Source organism: Rhinolophus sinicus, chromosome 18 (genome assembly GCF_057876585.1).
Source record: "Rhinolophus sinicus isolate RSI-liver-muscle chromosome 18, RSI-T2T, whole genome shotgun sequence".
NCBI classification, from domain to species: Eukaryota; Metazoa; Chordata; class Mammalia; order Chiroptera; family Rhinolophidae; genus Rhinolophus; species Rhinolophus sinicus.
Window position 1 is genome coordinate 88,080,666 of NC_142518.1, and position 19,622 is coordinate 88,100,287.

Below are 19,622 nucleotides of genomic sequence, written 5' to 3' on the forward strand. Positions count from 1 at the left end.
GGGGGGTGGGAGATGAGGGTAAGGGGGATCGAATATATGGTGATGGAAGGAGAATTGTCTCTGGGTGGTGAACACACGATAGGATTTATAGATGATGTAATACAGAATTGTACACCTGAAATCTATGCAATTTTACTAACAATTGTCACCCCAATAAATTTAATAAAATAAAATTTAAAAAAAAAAGAAATTCAAAATATTGTGGCTCATTTTACTTTCTCTTAGAACGTTGGGTAATGCATTTCTAATTCCATTTTATTCCCTTGTTACTTTTCTTTACCCTATTCATGAATTGAAATTGTAATCTTAAGCACCCTTGTAGGAGTTTCCGTTTCCAAATACTGATGCATATTTACAGCTAAATATCCAGTCACTGCTTCCTCTAAAACCTTTGTAATAAAGTCTATTTTATTTTAAAGATGAAGAAACGACCATATCATATACCCAATGAAAATATTCTCTCTATTTCTTGATTGAGGTTGGTATACTCATGTTCTATTCTATTCTGTCTTCTTACCTAAATCTGATCACACTAAAGAATCACATCAAGTCATATATACTGGGGGAAAGCAGAGTTTGCCGGTCCAAACTATGCCTTTTTGAGATATTGATTATTCTAAGCCAGTTATTTTAAAGAGAAAAAAAAAGATTCAAGGAGAATTTTTGACCCTCCCCCTTTACATGCCTAAAGGAATTCATATAGAAAAACTTACTTAAATGAAAGGAGCTGTCATTTTAGCATCATAATATGATCTAAGTGTGGTAGATAGTAAGAAGCTAAGCAAAATCTGTTAGATTCCCCATTGTGTATCATTGTTTCTAGGTTGCCAGGCAAGAATTTATCACCTGTTTGCTCTTTCTCATCTACATGTGAGTTACCTACCATGTTTCCTCAAAAATAAGACCTAATTGGAAAACAAGACATAGCATAATTTTTAAGGAGGACATCCCCTGAACATAAGCCCTAGTGTGTCTTTTAGAGCAAAACTTAATGTAAGACCTGGTCTTATTTTTGGGGAAACATGGTACTTTTCCTTTGAAGTCCCAGAAACCTGCCTTCCTTTCCTTAGTCCAGAAAAACATATAAGCCTCCACTGCCTGATTTGTCCTGGGGTCCCATATTGTTACAGTGCCTCCATGTATACATACATAATAAATTTGGTTATTTTCTCCTGTTAATCTGTCTGTTGTCAATTTGATTATTAGACGAGCCAGAAGAACTTACAAGGGTAGAAGGAAAATTATTTTTCTGCCCTCCAAATACAATGATAAAATACACATTTATTTAACTAAATTGTTAAAATTTAATAATGGTAGCTATTACAACCACCTGTGGTTCAGTCACTGTGGTAAACACCTTTTATACATGATCTTTTATGACACAAGAATCCTTCCAGTATATATGTGATCCTTGCTAGCCAGGCATTCATCATATTACTCTTGGCAGCTATATGGTTTCTTGAGAAGCTAACATAATCAAAATGCAAAAATATTCACTAATAAACTACCTCATAAATTAATATTCACTTAATTACCCCTCCATGATAAATACTAGCATCCCTCTTTTTCCATTATATCCTAGTCATAATCTAGTATTTTAATGTAGACATATTCAAATTCATCACACTGTAAAATTGGAAATTTTACAAAAGATGCAGAATTTCATGAAATTGATGAAAGTGATAACAAAAATTACTTGTGAAACAAACAATAAATGGGAATCTTGCAGAGATAGACCACTTAATAGTTAAATAAGAGAACATTGACCATAATGATGAAGATGGAGTTCTTTTGTAAACAGATGAAGCCCCGCCTTATTTTTCCAGAAATGACTTTATTAATTTTTTCTGAAAAATTGCACACACACAAGAAAAGTCAAAATCAACATAAAATCAATCTTTGTTCTGAGTAGTGCATAGTTCAAATTTAAATACAATTTTGTTAAATGTAAGATAAATGTTTTGTATACCATTATTGTTTTCAAGCTTCCATCCCAATTAAAACTTTTATTCACAATTTTCAATGTATTTTTGGTCCTTTTAATTTGTATTCACTTAAATGGACTTTTCTGATGTCAATTACTCTTGGATAATGAGGACTTTCAGCATTATTATCAATGTTTACATGAGGAAAAAAATTCAGAAAACTATAGTAGCTTGATGTAACAATCAGAGGACAAAAAACATACTAGTTATTTGAGCAGAGGAAATATTAATATAAAAATAGTTGACTTGGTATAAAGATTGTTAAATTGAAACTAAAAAGGTAAAAATAGAACACCAAATCATCACAGAGTTAGCAACTCCAGGAAGCAGCTACCATACTTGTATCTAGGGCTGGACAAACAGAAGAGGTTTAACTTTATAAAACTAGAAACATAGAGGAAGGGCTCTGTCGTGCGGGAGACCCTGCTCGCTGCGCCATTTGTCGTGCTGGGAGTCAGGCGGAGTCTCTGCTCCCACTCCCCATACAAGAACACAGGATATGGTGAGGCCAAAAAGGAACACCCACGGAGCCATAGATGGGGGAGTCATACCACTATATTCTCTCTGGCGGCACTATACTCTCACTGGAGGCTGGATCCACACTGTCCGCAAACCGCCATCCACGCTTGCCAGCCCAGCCGCCATCTTCTTGCTAGCCCCCATTCTTTCTCTCTTCTCTTTCTGCTAGCGTAGCCACAGCAGTTATATTAGTGGCCAATGGCTCACTGGTTACAGCTGACGGCCAACTAGCCACAACTGATGGCCATGCAATCACAGTTGATGGCCATTTACTACCTGAGCCAGCACCTGTCTATGTGAGGCCAAGAGCCTGGAAACTACTTTCTGGGGCTCTGCCCCCACAGGCTCCATAGCACTGACTCTCAGATGTCTGAAGAGGGGGGCACTGGGGTCACTCTGGGAGAAGAGGAAGCAGGTATGTTGAGGCTGGTTCTGTAAGTATTGGAAAAGCGACATAGTGGATTCAACTGCTACTTTGGGAGAAACTTGCTGCTTCCAGTGTGTAGAAGCTTGCTGAGGAGAGATGTGAGACTCAAAGAAACAGGAAATCAACATGAAACCAACAGAGATTAAGCAGGAAAGAGCATGTCTCTTCTTCTTTCACCTTCAGCCTTGCAGTCTCCCAGTCATGTCCTGTAGGGACAGAGTCCCAGTGAGCAGCTTCCAGACTCTCGGCCTCATGTGGAAAGATGCTGGCTCGGGTAGTAGATGGCTATCAGCTGTGACTAGTTGGCCATGAGCTGTAACCAGTTAGCCATTAACCACTGATATAACTGTCGTGGCTAAGCTAGCAAGTGTGGATTGTGGATTGCGGATTGCGGATTGCAGAGAGGTGGATTACAGTTAGCACGGCGGATTACAGTTAGCAAGTGAGGTTGGTTGGCAGAGAAGCAGCCCAGCTGCTGGCGAGAATATAGTCGTATGACTCCCTTATCTATGGCTCCATGGTTGTTTCTTTTTGGCCTCATCATATCCTGTGTTCTTATGAGGGGAGCAGGAGCTGAGACCCCGCATAGCATCCCACGTAACACATGGCGCAGCGAGCAGAGTACGACGCTGGCCAGATTCCCCCAAGGGGTAATGGAGCAGTTTATATGTATGAGAGCTTTCTTTTGGGACACCCGTAAGGAGCAGCGCCGGTAGCAGGAAACGCAATCTGCCTGGGAGAAACGTGACCCATCGGTGAATCGGTGGTCCTCTGAAGCCTCCGGATGACACACTGCCCTGTTGGCCAAAGTAAGCGTCATCTTCCTCTTGGTGGTCTGCTGCTACCGTGGGATCCTAGAGTTGTGGAAGTTTCACACCAAGGCCTTCACCCACTCATACACCTGGCACTGTGAGCAGGATTCTGGCCAGATAGGAATAGAGTCTGACTCTGGGCAGGAGGACATGTGGCCCCCACACAGTGTATGGTAGCTGGTAGCCACTGTTCTCAGAATTTGGACCCCCGAGTAGGGGTGGGAGGACATGGGTGGCTCTCGGCCAGCATGAAGAGGTCCCTGCAGATTCTAGCTGAGTGGTTGCCGGAGGAAGCAAAGGTACAGCCGGCCATGTGGGTTGGATGTTCCTCACTGGGTTGCATCATAACATGGAAGACGCACTTAACGAAATAGCTCAGGTGCAGGACCAGCAGCCCTGGGGGGAGGCACTGGAAGCTCATGACCACCGGTTGGAGGAGGTTCTCACCACATTGCATCATAACTCAGAGGAAACGCTTGCTGGAATACCCCAGGTGCGGGACCAGGTGTCCTGATGGGAGGCACTGGCAGCTTGGGTCTGCCTATTAGAGGAGGAGCCCCACAGTGGAGACTCTGAGGCAGAGGCGGATGGGCACAAGTGGACACAATGTAGCTCCCAACCTCCACGCCCGACCCATTATGAAGCAAAAGGTAAAGTATGAGCAACCTTTGGGCCCCAGGGGCATTGCTGCGGCAACCCAGCTGTGACTGAGTTCACAACCTACACCCCTTATACTCCCACTGAGTTGCAGGAGCTGGGGAGGTGGTGCCGACAGTGCCCTGGAGAGCCAATCTCGGCTTGGCTACTATGTTTATGGGATGAGGGGGTAGACAGCACTCTGCTCCCCAGGCAAAATGAAAAAGCTAGCCTTCATGACGGTGCATCTGTCCCTGTAATAAAGGTTACAGAATTGCCATAAGTTGGCCCAAGACCCGGGCAAACACATTCTAATGGAGTGACTCACTGCTGTGGTCCGCACAGTATGGGGAGAGGCTTGCGAGCTGCCAGACCCTATGAGTAAATGGCAGTAGAACAAGGAACTTACTCAAATCATCTGTGAAATGGGTGTGAGACATGCTATGTTCAACCCTAATATGCAGGGGATGGATGAGGAACGTTTTACAATGAGCATGAGAGATCTAGTTTTGGATACTGCCCCTTCAAGTGCTTTTGGATCCTTAGTTGCCATTCTTCTGCCCTGTGTGGGGCGGCAGATCCATGAAGTTGTCATTGCCATGGCCACTGTGGGGGATGTTGAAAGCCAGCAGCAAAGGAAGTTAAGACAGGAGGTCCAAGAAGTTAAGACCTGGAAGCCCAAGCCAAAAGTAAGGGGGTGAGGTTGTGGGCCTCAGAGAGTAACACACACGCAGATGTGGCGTGATCTCGTGGCAGCAGGGGTTGATCGGGAAAAAATAGACTGACAACCCAATGCACTCTTGTTGGAACTTTGGAAACAGTTGCATCCGGAACAGCAATTCCGATGAAGCCTAAAGGAGAAGTCTGGGAAAGCGTGACCCGTGTCCCTTCAAGACTTCATGCAGCCGCTTGAGGCCGACTCCTTTCAGCTTGATTAGGGGTGGGGCCAAGGTACCCTGTCAGAGGGCATGAGCAGGGAACGGAGGCCCCATGTGGAACTGCCCATATATTGGTTCCCTTCTAATGTGCAGAGGGTTTTGGCCCTAGTTGACACTGGCGCAGACTGTAGTCTTATTTATGGGAACCCAGAACTGCTCCCCAGACCAGCAATCTGCATTGATGGCTACAGAGGAAAGACTGTGACGGTAAAAGCTGTTTCCTTACCACTGCGTATAGGAAGGCTTCACCCCTGTACCTACAAGTTGTATATCTCCCCCGTTCCAGAATATATTCTAGGGGTGGACGTGCAACCTGGCCTCAATTTACAGATGTCGGTTGGAGAGTTCTGTCTCCGGATCTGGGCGATGAAATCGGTGATATGCGGGCATGCTCACCACCCTCCTCAAGTGTCGTCACAGACCCGGCGCGTGGTTATAGTGTGACAGTACCGCCTGCCAGGAGGACAGGAGGAGATTGGTCGTACAATTTTGGAATTGGAGAAGGCACATATTGTGAGGCCGACACACAGGCCTTTCAACTCCCCAGTGTGGCCTGTCAAGAAGCCAGATGGGATCTGGCAAATGACGGACTATAGGGAGTTAAATGAGGTGACGCCACAGTTGCACGCTAAAGTGCCTTCAATTCACGATTTGATGCATCGTCTGACTGTCCGCCTAGGAATGTATCACTGTGTAGTGGACTTGGCAAATGCTTTTTTCTCCATTGACATTGCACCAGAGTGTCAAGAGCAGTTTGCTTTTACTTGGGATGGGCGGCAATGGACTTTTCAAGTCCTTCCACAAGGATACTTGCACAGCCCCACTATCTGCCATGGGCTTGTAGCCTGGGATTTGGCACAGTGGGATCAGCCGTCCTCTGTGGTCCTGTTTCATTATGTTGATGATGTATGTTTAACTAATGTCTGATTCTCTTTCAGATTTACAGCAAGCAGCTCCCTCTCTTCTCCGCCACCTGAAGTCACATTGCTGAGTGGTGAACGAGGAAAAGGTCCAAGGCCTTGGCTTATCCATCAAGTTTTTGGGTGTTGTGTGGTCGCATAAGACAAAGGTCATACCTGAGGCAATTACTGACAAAATACAAGCCTTTCCCCAGCTAACCAAGGTCTCCCAACTGCAGTTGTATTTGAGTCTGCTGGGGTATTGGCGAGAGTTGATACCCACTGTGCCAAATCCCATTTAGCACAAAGGGCAAGGCCCTTATATAGCATGATAGAAAAGGGGCATCATGGGATTGGAGCAAGGCTTTGTTGCCACAAAATGGGTATTGCAGCAGGCACAGGCTCTGCAAGTAGTAGATCCTGGCCGCCCATTTGAACTTGATGTTCACGTAACCCAAGAGGGGTACGGTTGGGGCCTCTGGCAAAGGCAGGAGTGTCTCCGGTCGCCAGTGGGATTTTGGTTCCAATTATGGAAAGGAGCGGAGGACCGCTACTCTCTAGTAGAGAAATAACTGGCTGCCTCTGTATGTAGCCCTAGTGACCACAGAAGCCATCACAGGGACAGCACAGGTGATGGTTCAAACAACCTATCCCATCCAGGGGTGGGTCCATACGTGGACTCAGGGACCCAAAACGGGGTTGCACAGACCACCACCCTCGCCAAGTGGGGTGCCTACTTTGAGCAACGTAGCACCCTTAGTTCAAGCTCTTTGAGCACAGAGCTACAACAGGTCCTGGGGCCTGTGGAGCTTTCAGACAAGGCTGAGCCAAGCACTCTGCCTAGAGGGGAGGAGTTGGAGTCCTTGCCCTACAGAGAAGGACAGCCCCCAGTACCTGAGGATGCCTGGTTTACTGATAGTTCTAGCAGAGGAGCTGCAGCCATTTGGACAGTTATTGGTGTGCAGCCCAAAACAGACACCATTTGGTTTGGTACTGGGACGGGCCAGAGTAGCCAGTGGGCTGAATTACGGGCTGTGTGGATGGTGATCAGCCATGAGCCTGGGCCCCTAGTTATTTGCACTGACAGCTGGGCGGTGTTCCGGGGCCTAACGTTGTGGCTCCCTACATGGAAACACCAAAACTGGTTGGTGGGACACCGTCCACTGTGGAGTGAAGCCATGTGGCAGGACCTCTGGGACCTAGGGCAGAGAAAAGAGGTGACCCTAATGCATGTCACAGGTCACTCCCCCTTAGTGTCCCCAGGTAATGATGAAGCAGCCGCCCTAGCACGGGTCCGATGGTTAGAACGGGCTCCTGCCACTGATGTGGCCCATTGGCTGCATAGGAGATTACAGCACGCTGGAAGCCGAACCATGTGGCAGGTGAGCAGACGCTGGGGTCTGCCTTTGAAATGACAGGAGATAGCAGATGCCTGCTATGATTGTGCTGTCTGTGCCCAGGACAGCCCCCAAAGGCAGAGGCTCCCCTGGGAGACACAGCTGATTACATGAGGAAGGGTGCTCCTCACTCGCTGGCAAGTGGATTGCATTGGACTTCTGCATAAAGCCCGTAATGTGATGTATGCATTCACAGCAGTGGACACTGCTACGGGGTTGATGTTTGCTTGTCCGTGTCTGGCTGCAGATCAGTGGCATACAGTGGTCGCTCTTACACGGCTGTGCGCCCTCTATGGTCACCCCCAAGTCATTGAAAGTGACAGTGGTACACATTTTATGGGGCAAGAAGTGCAGCGCTGGTCTTCCAGGATGCACATACAATGGTTGTTTCATACCCTGCAAAATCCACAAGCAGCTGGCATGATGGAACGCTACAACCGCCTTTTGAAGCAAGGCCTCCGGGTGTCAAAACACCCTCCCACAATACGCGACTGGGCCTCACATCTATGGGACGTCTTGAGAATTCTGAATGAGAGACCACAGAAGGGAAGGCCCACACCAGTAGAAGCTTCTGCTACATCGAACGGCCGCTCCCATTCAGTGACAGGTCGAGAATGTTCAAGCCAGGCTGTGGCAGAAATGGAAACATTATGCTGCCAGCACCCACATGCTTGAAAGCAGGGGAACGGCAGCAGTGGACCTGGCCCTGGCGGGTCAAAAGCCCCCACTGTCAGTGGTTGGGCCTGATAGCCCAATGGGAGGCTGGTTTGACTCATGATTTGCAAGTGACACCAGGGGTGGTGGCTGAGTGGCCACATGTGACTGTGATATACGGTGGTACCAATGCCAGGATGATTTTGTGAGGAACCTATGTGCTCTCACTATGGCCTATTATGGGGTCCCCTCTTCTGTTACATGTTGAAACTACACAAGGGACCCCAAGCACTGCCATAAAGTTCTGGTACCACAAACCGGGAAAGGTGTCAGTGGCAGTGACCCTCCTTTCCCAGGACAAAAAGCTAGCATGTATCGTGCCAGATGGAAGTGATTTGTCATTGTTGGTTCCTAAGACTGCTTTTTGTTTCCGCCCATAGGTGCTTATAGGCTAATAAGGCACAGGGCCCTTTGCGGAAGATACTTGTCACATAGATTGTGAGGCGAGACCCTGTAGGGGTGGAGTGTGGGGACAGAGTCCCAGAGAGCAGTTTCCAGGCTCTTGGCCTCACATGGAAAGGTGCTGGTTTGAGTAGTAAATGGCCATCAGCTGTGACTAGTTAGTCTTGAGCTGTAACCAGTTACCATTAGCCACTGATATAACTGTCGTGGTTAAGCTAGCAAGCATGGATTGTGGATTGTGGATTGCAGATTGCAGATTGCAGAGAGGCAGATTGAAGTTAGCACGGAGGATTACATTTAGCAAGTGAGGTTGGTTGGCAGAGAAACAGATGGCGGGTTGCAGATGGTATCGTGTGGTTCCTTCTTCCTATGTTTCCAACCCAGCCGCCGGCGAGAATATAGTGGTATGATTTCCCTATCTATTGCCCTGTGGTTGTTCCTGTTTGGCTTCACCATATCCTGCATTATTATGTGGGGAGCAGGAGCTGAGACCCCACATGACACCCTGTGTGACATGTCCCATATTGGCAGAGCTAAATACAATGCCAACTGACAAAGCAGAAGTGTGGTTTGCAGAGTCCTGGCACCAGCATCACAAATAATAAAGAAGTGTGGTTTGAACCTGAGAGATAGTAGCTTCTTATCTGGCAGAGCCCACCTTTTTAGCTACTCAGCATCCATAAATATCTCTCTACACATATGTAATGCAGGGACTCAGCTCCCGCTCATCACATAAGAATGCAGGATATAGTGAGGCCAAAAAGGAATAACAACGGAGCCATAGATAGGGGAGTCACACCACTATATTCTCGATGACAGCTGGTGAAGACACAAAAGCAAACATCCGCTAGTACCCCAATGAGGGGTCTTCCTGTGCCCCAGTCTCACTGGCGGCTGCACGGGACACTGGAAGTAGGATCAACATTGTCCGCAATCCACCATCTGCTTACTAACCGTACTTGCTAGCTGCAATCTTCTTGCTAACCACACTCACTAGCTGCAATCCCCCATCCGCTTCTATGCCAACCTATCAACTCCCTATTGTAGTCATGGCAATTATATTAATAGCTAATGGCTAACCAGTAACAGCTGATGGCCACCCAGCCACAGCAGATGGCCATTTGATTACAGCTGGTGGCCATTTAATAACCGAGCCAGCACCTTTCCACGTGAGGACTAGAGCCTGGAAACTGATTTCTGGGACTCTGTCCCCACAACATATTTGAACTTCGATACAATTAAAATAATTATGTTTCCAACACTAACATAATGCAATTATCCTTCATAAAATCAAAGATGTTTTCATACTCCCCACCAAATGAGGAAATAAGAAGTAACAGCAGCCATTGCATTCAACTTTGGAAGACAGTTACACTATTTATCTCTGGCACACTTCCTTAAAAGAACTCAGCTGGTGATGGTAGAACCATGATTGGAAACCCAAACTATCTGTCTCAAAATCTGAAGCTCTTTTCAATACCCCAAATTGTCTCTTAATGCTAAACTCCTAAATCAGACCAATATAGACACTGCTTCAGTGTTATATGAGGTGGTTATACCTAAACAGCATGGAAAGTTATGACTGATTTCAAAACAATAAACTAGAGAAAATAAGCAGAATAATCCAATTCTGACTGGAGGCTTATATTAGAAAATCTGCTAACAATTAAATGTTGAGAAGTAAACATTATAATAAAATGGTCCTACATTATCTAAAGATAGGAAATAATCATTACTTAAACAGTCTTTTATCACATTACCCAAATATTTAATCTAATTATTACTTCTGACAGTTTATTTTGATGTTATTTGCTAATTTAGCCATAATATTGTGGAGAGCAGTAGAGCAAGAGTGAGTAAGAGAGAGTAAGACAGACTCAATGTTTGAACATTCACATGCAAGAGAGACAGATTAGCATATGGCTTCTCTTATTCAGCACCATGACAATACATTTGTCATTGAAACACTTCTGAAGAAATTTAAAATGTTGTTTCATATATATATATATATACAAAAAAAAAAACAAAAAACATTATGGCCCACTGCTATGATTAGATTTTCCACCTACAGCCAGCTGTGTACAAATGAGAAATTTAAACTCAAACTGTTCAGCCTATTTTTGTGTTTTTTTACTTGACAAGGAACACAAAAATCACAACTTACCACTCATAAAAAAATTACTATTGATTTTTTTTTTTCTGGAGGTGAAAAAGTATATACATTTTCTCTTGTGACAATGAAATACAGTAAGAGGATCATATATGTTGGAAAGTTAGACTTCTATTTTCATAAGGTATAATACTCTAATCATTTTGCTGAAAAATAAAGTTTAATGACTGAGACAAATGTTTGAAGAAAGTGAAGAAAGGAGCATCAGGAAAGGAGAACGAGGCAGAGTTAAAGTCACTGTGTGAGCATTGATTCTTTGTCTGTATTTTGCTGTAACAAGCATTATGAGTCCTATGTCAGTGATATGAGCTGTAGGGCTTTTTGTCATAGGTTTGCCTACTTGGGATTATAATCAATGTTAAGGGAATCTCACTTCATATTTTCGTTTAAGAATGTTTCTCTTCAATGACATGTTTTATTGTTTTTAGGCATTTATAATTTATTTGAAGGAATTTGTCTTCTATTATAACGGTTCCATCCACATGGTTGTGTCTTTATTGTGACTGCATACATTTTACAGTTATATCTTCTGTTATAATTAAGCAGTGTTTTAGGTTATGTTATATATTACCATTCTTATAAAAAGTGCTTGTCACATAGTAGGTGTTCGTGGCATAATTTATTAATGAATGGCAAAGGACAGAACAGACTAAACCTCCTTAAGAATTGGAGTGTTTTATTTATCCATGTGATTTGTGAGCTTAGCACAGTGTCTATCGTATAGTAGGTGCTCAGTAAATTAATGAAGATGAGGAGGGAATTTAAGGAATTATTATGAAGGAAAAGTCAGCATGGTGCATTAGAAAAAATACTTATTTGGAAGTCAGGCATATCTGGCCTTTATAAAATAGTTCAACCAGTCTGTGTAATTTTAAATAAGTTGTTTTAGTTACTTGAGATTTAGCTTATTTTCTATTAATGATAATAATATATTTTATAAATTTGTTGTGAGAGTTAAATGATAGTGTACATAAAATACTTAATAGCATTCTACACAGAGAGGATTTTCTCATAAATATGGATGATGAAGACACTGCAGACAACAAACAGACAGGAGTTCAACTCCCTTATTGGATAACTGAAGGAAAGGTTGCAACTTTTAATATGACAGGTTTCCATACCATAGTCAAGCAGAAACAGAGGCAATGGGCATAATAGATATTTTTGGAAGGATTCTGGAAAGAAAAGGAAATTACATATAAACTGTGCCATAATTCTTAAATAATACAAAAGCATTTTATATGATAATTCATTGGATCTAATATTTTCTCTTCTATGACACTACTGAAGAAGTGTGGCAGTGTGGTACACTACAGAAGCAGTGTGGCAAATGTATTCAGCTTGCTCTGAAGTTATATAATATCTGGGTAAAGATCATGTGGAGGCACCAATAAAGAGTACAGGCAGCTTTAAATATCTATGTTAAAATATGCAAATAATAGTATAGAAAGTTCGGCAAGAAAGAAGCAAAATATTTTTTGTTACAAGTCCAGAACCCTAATAAAATTATTATGGTTTGGGGATATTCCAAATCAGTTTTCATAATCATGTCTATTTGCCTGGTAGAAAACACAGAGTGCATAATATTTTGCATATTTTTCATTTAATATGTTCTCCGTTATTACATGTTTATTGTATTTTAATGATTATGAACCTATGTGTAATATCACATAATTAATCATTCTTATGACAATTTTTAAATTATTTTTGCCCAAATACAAATAATAATACAATGATTATCTTTGTGCATTATTTCCAGGTAGTAAATTTCTGGAAATGGGACTATTCGATCAAAGCATTTTAACATTTTGTGGCTTTTTCCAACTGTCTTTCCAAAAAGATTACCAACCTACAATATATGACAATACTTAAAGGCCCTATGTTCTTTTTCTTTCCGTGGACATTCCATGTCTCTAGTCATGATGGGTTGTGTGTTTGTTTACTGGTGCCTTCTGAAGTATTCTGTCTTTGTTTTGTGGCAGTAAATTCCTGCTGTGAAATCTAGGTTTCATCTCGTTTTTCGTATCTGTTTTGTAGATCTCAGGCTAGTAACCTTACCTCTCTTATTCCTTTACATAAGGAATACTATTCAATTTAAACATACCTGATATCTGATTTACTCTGCCTTACAAGTTCAGCTGGAAGCTTTAAATTTCTTGCCAAACAATATGAAGATGACATCTTGAATTCTATACACTGAGATAGATGTTATTGATTCAAATTTATTCTGTTTCTCTTTCTAATGAAAATATAGATAGCTAAGGTCAATAGTATTCAGCACAGATTGATATTTTTTCCAATAATGAAATTAATAGGGCTACATGAGGATTTTACCTGCCACCTGGACATCATCAACAATTTACTCTAACTAAAATGAACCACACTCAGGTTAAAAAAGTATGGTTAACACCTTCCACAAAATAATGCAGGAAGAGCTAAATTTATCCATTGTTTTAGGCTATAAATAGGTCAGGGGTGTCTTAGAGACTGTGGGCAGAGGAGAGGAGTAAGCACCTCTTCAGGCAATAGTGAGGCCATAGGAGAATTGGCAAAGAATGAAATGTAGGAGGCCACAATGAATAAGATTGGTAATGAATAACAGGGGCAAATGGTAAATATAGAGTTTATTGTCAGGTGTTAAGGGTAAATTCAGTCATCACAAATGAACATTGGCACAGAATAAATGTATAGTGTGAATTTTTGGTAAGCTTAAATAATCAAAGCCAGGGTGAATGAATATAGAAACAAGGGAAGATGTAAGAGTGAGGAATAGAAAATAAGAATAAGAGCATTCAAGGGCAAAGCCTGAAAGGATTTTGATAATAGAAGAGGCCATTATTTTAGTTGCCGTTTATTCCCAGTCACATTTTTGTAATGTCCCCAACCTAAGGCTGCTAAGATACTACACAGTTTCTGATATAGCCTCAGTTCTTATTTTATGTGATAAAAGATGTGGTCTCCCATGCAAAAAAAAAAAAAAAAAAAAAATCATAGGACATAAAACAAGCATTTCTATTGATAGATGAGTTTTAAATATAACAGTCCAGGAGCTTGTTAAATTAGCAGTTTTAAAAATGAATTTTTAAAGGATTGCTAAAATTTTATTTGAAATTCCTGATCACTTAGAGCTTGTTTCAGTAAAGCTATTTTGTTCTTAGTGGTTTTGCAGAGTAGTTGTTTATGCCAGTTATTAATATTTGATAAAATGATATTAATTTGGAAAATACAGCTTGGAGAATTAAATGACTCATCTAAGAAATTGCTTATAAATTCAAAACACTGTTTACAATAATTGCAACATCAGGAGGACTTCCGGGAAAATGGCGGAGTGAGATGAGCCTCTGTAAAGCTCCCATGGAATTTACAAAGAATCGAACAAAAAAAACTCCACACAGGACTCCCTGCACAGCAGACAGGCAAGACGAAGAGGCCCACTACCGACTGAAATCACCTAAACAGGTGGGAGATTCACGCGAGTGGAGGGAGGAGGAAAGGGAGAAGTGCGGAGAGATGGAGCCGCATGGGCGCAGGACACAGACCTAGCTCAGTGCGCCGAGCTCGCTGCTTCCCGGAACTACCTCAGCTGCGGGAGAGGGAAGAACTCGGACTGCTAGGGCTCCACCAGGGCTCCACAGGGCTGAGGAGACAGCATTTAACACGGCTGAACCCAATGCTCACGGCAGAGACCTCGCAGAAAAGACTCAGGGAAAAAGGCTGAAAACGGTGGTTTAAGCCCGCACTGCAGAGCAGAGAACGGAGCCTTAGGCACTGAGACTAGCCGCCCCTTCTCTCCCCTCCCAGAGCACGCCCCGCACCCACCTGCCCGGTGCTAGAAGCGAAACAGTAGCAGTGTCAGATCAAAACAACAGAAAATTTGCTGTTTTGAGAACTGTGGACCGCAAACACAAATTCACAGCCCAAGTAGTTCCGGCAAAGGGGAGAGAGCTGTGGAAGCAGGACCGACTGTGGTGGTGGTCACCGCCATTGCTCTGGCCACCTCTCACAACTCACCCAGCCCCTAACCCCACCTATCTGGGCGGATCCTGCAGGAGTAAACAGAACTGCTGAAACATGGGCTCTGAATCAGGAGCTGGAAGAGCTTTGGAACATCAAAAGCTCTCCGCATACCCACCGGGACACTGCGCCCTGTGACCTAGATGAACTATTAACAGAGGAGAACCCCGTCTCCCAGGGAATGCCCCCATTGTGTGAGAAGTTGGAATAGTGCAGAGAAAACATAGCACTACCGTGTGGGAGAAGAAAAATAAGTTGCAGTTGGAGAAATAATAAAACATTCTACCAACAAGTACTGGCAAACAAAAGAAAGACCGCTTTCTATCAACCTGTTGCAGAAGTCACTCCTGTTGATGTACAGGAAGAGAAATAGTAAACCAGTAATCGCCATGAATAACCAAGACAACAAAATAGCTCAGAAAGAAAGTGAAAAATCTCCAGAGAAGGCACTTAAAGATACAGAAATATGTGACTAAAATGACAGAGAATTCAAGATTGCAGTTCTGAAAAAACTCAATGAGATACAAGAAAACACAGATAGGCAGTTAAATGAACTCAGAAACTCAATCAAAGAACAGCATGAGCATTTTACGAAAGAGATTGAAATCTTAAAAAAGAACCAAATAGAATTTCTGGAAATTAAGAACTCAATAGAAGAAACTAAGAATGAATAACCAGCTTAGGTAGTAGAGTTGACCAGATGGAGGAAAGAATCAGTGACATCGAAGATAAAAACCTGGAAATGACACAGATGGAAGAAGAAAGAGACTTGAGACTTAAAAGAAATGAAAGAACTCTACAAGAACTTTCTGACTCCATCAGAAAGAGCAATATAAGAATAATGGGCATACCAGAAGGAGAAGAAAGAGAGAAGGAAACAGAGAATATATTCAAATAAATTGTCGATGAGAACTTCCCAAATTTGTGGACAGAACTGGACCCTCGAATCCAAGAAGCAAATAGAACACCTAGTTACCTCAATCCCAACAGGCCTACTCCAAGGCACATTGTATTCAAGCTGTCTAAAATCAATGACAAAGAAAGAATCCTCAAGGCAGCCAGGGAAAAGAAGACGGTAACTTACAAAGGAAAGCCCATTAGATTATCATCAGATTTTTCAGCAGAAACTCTACAAGCCAGGAGGGCGTGGAACCAAATATTCAAACTATTGAAAGAGAGAAATCATGAGCCAAGAATAATATATCCATCAAAGATATCCTTTAGATATGAAGGAGGAATAAAGACCTTTCCAGACATACAGAAGCTGAGGGAATTTTCCAATACACGACCTGCACTACAAGAAATACTAAAGGAGGCTATTCGCCCACCATCAACAGGGACAATTTGTGGCAACCAAAACTCAAAAAGGGGGAGAGTGAAGGCCTGAACCGGAATATGGGAATGGAGAAAGTAAGCGTGCTGAAGAAAATGGAATACTCTAAATATCAAACTTTCTTTTACATAAACTTAAGGGTAACCACTCAAAAAAAATCCAGAACTGAAATATATACTGAAATAAAAGAAGAAACAGAGGGAAACATCATAGAATACCACCACACAGAAATAATAGACAACAACAAAAAGGCAAAGAAACAATGGAGACACAGCCTTAACAGAAAACTAAAGATAGAATGGCAGGAAATCCTCACATATCAATAATCTCCCTAAATGTAAATGGACTGAACTCACCAATAAAAAGGCACAGAGTAACAGATTGGATCAAAAAACTAAACCCAACCATATGCTGTCTCCAAGAGACACATCTCAGCTACAAGGACAAGCATAGACTCAAAGTGAAAGGGTAGAAATTGACACTCCAAGCAAATGGTACCCAGAGAAAATCGGGTGTAGCCATAATGATATCAGATGAAACAGACTTCAAGGTGAAAAAGATAACAAGAGACAAAGATGGACATTTCATAATGGTGAAGGGGACTGTACAACAAGGAGACATAACAGTCATCAATATTTATGCCCCCAATCAGGGAGCACCGAAATACACCAAGCAACTACTAACAGAACTAAAGGGAGAAATTGAACAAAACACAATTATACTAGGGGACTTAAATACATCATTGACAGCTATGGATAGATCATCCAAACAGAAAATAAATAACGAAATAGTAGTCCTAAATGACACATTAGATGAAATGGACATAATTGACAATTATAGAGCACTTCATCCTAAAACATCAGAATACACATTCTTTTCTAGTGTACATGGAATATTCTCAAGGATAGACCATATATTAGGACATAAAATCAGTCTCAACAAATTTAAGAAGATTAAAATCATACCATGCATAGTCTCTGATCACAAGGCTTTGAAATTGGATATCAACTGTAAAAAGAAAGCGGGAAAAAACACAAATACATGGAGATTAAACAACATACTTTTAAAGAAGGACTGGGTCAAAGAAGAAGTTAGAGGAGAGATCAAAAGATACATAGAAACAAATGACAATGAAAATACATCCTACCAAAATTTTTGGGATGCAGCGAAAGCAGTTGTAAGAGGGAAATTTATCTCATTACAGGCCTGTCTCAAGAAACAAGAAAACTCCCAAAAAATAACCTCATGTTACATCTTAAAGAACTAGAAAAAGAAGAACAAGTAAAACCCAAGGTCAGCAGAAGAAAGGAAATAACAAAAATTAGAGCAGAACTTAATGAAATAGAGAGCAAAAAGACAATAGAAAAAATTAATGTGACAAAGAGCTGGTTCTTTGAAAAGATTAACAAAATTGACAAACCCTTGTCTAGACTTACTAAGATAAAAAGAGAGAAGACACTGATTAACAAAATCAGAAACGTAAAAGGGGAAGTTATCACGGACACCACAGAAATACAAAGGATCATCCAAGAATACTATGAAGGACTATATGCCACCAAATTCAGCAACCTAGAAGAAATGGACAAGTTCTTAGAAACATATAGCCTTCCAAGGCTGAACCATGAAGAACTGGAAAACCTAAACAGACCGATCACCAGTAACAAAATTGAATCAGTCCTCCAAAACCTTCCCAAAAGCAAAAGTCCGGGACCAGATGGCTTCACTAGTGAATTCTACCAAACCTTCAAAGAGGATCTAATACCTATCCTGCACAAACTCTTCCAAAAAATTGAAGAAGAGACAGTACTCCCTAACTCGTTCAATGAGGCCAACATTACCCTGATACCAAAACCTGGTAAGGACAGCACAAAAAAAGAAAACTACAGACCAATATCTCTGATGAATACAGATGTAAAAATCCTAAATAAAATTCTAGCATAACGAATACAACAATGCATTAAAAAGATTATTCATCACGACCAAGTGGGGTTCATCCCTGGGGCACAAGGATGGTTCAACATACGCAAATCCATCAATGTAATACATCACATAAACAAAATAAAGGACAAAAATCGTATGGTTATATCAATTGATGCAGAAAAAGCATTTGACAAGATACAACATCTATTTATGATTAAAACACTTAATAAAATGGGTATAGAAGGAAAATACCTTAACATAATAAAGGCCATATATGAGAAGCCCTTGGCTAATCTCATAATTAATGGAGAAAAACTTAAGCCCTTTGCTCTACATTCAGGAACACGACAGGGATGTCCCCTATCACCTCTGCTTTTCAACATAGTGTTGGAAGTCCTTGCCAGAGCACTCAGGCAAGAGAAAGAAATAAAAGGCCTCCAAGTTGGGAAAGAAGAAGTTAAATTATCACTCTTTGTAGATGACATGATGCTATATATACAAAACCATAAAGACTCCACCAGAAAGCTATTAGAAACAATCAACGAATACAGTAAAGTTGCCGGCTTTCAATATCAACGCATAAAAGTCCATTCCCTTCCTATATACTAACAATGAAATCTCAGAAAAAGAAATACAAAAAAAAAACAATTCCTTTTGCAATTGCAGCAAAAAGCATAAAATACCTAGGAATAAACTTAACCAAGGATGTGAAAGACCTATATGCTGAAAACTATAAGACATTTTTGAAAGAAATTGAAGAAGACACAAAGAAATGGAAAGACATTCCGTGCTCATGGATTGGAAGAATCAACATAGTTAAAATGGACATATTACCCAAAGCAATATACAGATTCAATGTAATCCCCATCAAAATCCCAATGGCATATTTTAAAGAAATAGAACAAAAAATCATCAGATTTGTTTGGAACCACAAAAGACCCCGAATAGCCAAAGCAATCTTAAGGAAAAAGAACAATAATGGAGGTATCACACCTCCTGACTTCGGCTTGTACTACAGGGCTACAATAATCAAAACAGCATGGTATTGGCAGAAAAACAGACACATATACCAATGGAATAGAATTGAGAACCCCGAAATAAAACCACATAAATATGGACAGATAATTTTTGACAAAGAAGCAAAAACATACAATGGAGGAAAGGCAGCCTCTTCAATAAATTGTGCTGGGAGAATTGGATAGCCACGTGCAAAAGAATGAAACTGGACTGCTATTTGTCACCATGTACCAAGGTTGATTCAAAATGGATCAAAGACTGAAGCATAAGACCTGACACAATAAACTGCATAGAAGAAAACATAGGTACTAAACTTATGGACCTTGGGTTCAAAGAGCATTTTATGAACTTGACTCCAAAGGCAATGGAAGTAAAAGCTAAAATAAACGAATGGGACTATATGAAACTTAAAAGCTTCTGCACAGCAAAAGAAACCATC